This window comes from Propithecus coquereli, unplaced genomic scaffold, assembly GCF_000956105.1.
Source record: "Propithecus coquereli isolate 6110/MARCELLA unplaced genomic scaffold, Pcoq_1.0 Scaffold72, whole genome shotgun sequence".
NCBI lineage: Eukaryota > Metazoa > Chordata > Mammalia > Primates > Indriidae > Propithecus > Propithecus coquereli.
The window spans coordinates 1,774,601-1,775,242 of NW_012153285.1; positions in this window are offsets into that span (position 1 = coordinate 1,774,601).

The following is a 642-nucleotide window of genomic DNA, read 5'->3' on the forward strand; positions in this document are numbered from 1 at the left end:
AAAAAAACTCATTGCCAAGAAGAAAGGTCAGTGATCCCTGGTGTTGTCACATGCATTAGGTCTTTTTTAGATAAGAAAAGAGAAGTCTTTCTTTCATTTCTTGGCAGAAAGCACTAATGCAAGGGCATCTGGAAAAAGGAAATAGAAGATCATGGAGGACATGGCATGGGGTATGCTTTCCCACTTAGCTCAGGGAAATAGTGTTAATCCCTGATAGAAAGAGGGATAGGGCAAAAGTGAAATGAATTCTGTCTTCAAAAAGGCTGTGTGAAACAAGAAGCGCAAATACTGTTCCCCTGAAGTTCGTTTGATAAATTGCAGGATAGAGTCAACAGCAGAACTGCTCTACTCCAACTCTTCACTCAAGTCCCAGTCCATCACAGAACAGTGTACCCTGCTAACAGCTCAGAGCAGACTCACCAGGGTTTCCTCCCATGGCATGTGCAAGTAGTCAGTACCAGCTCTGAGTGCGATGGTGTTCTCTGGTTAAAAGGTTAGAATCAAATAACAAAAGCAGATTTCTTTCTGAGAACCAGTTTTATTTCTTCCTGGATTGCTACAAGCCCCTCCCAAAGTCTCTAAGAAACATAATGAAATACAGACATGTTGGGGTAGAGTTGGAGTGGGCTTTGAACTACAGGT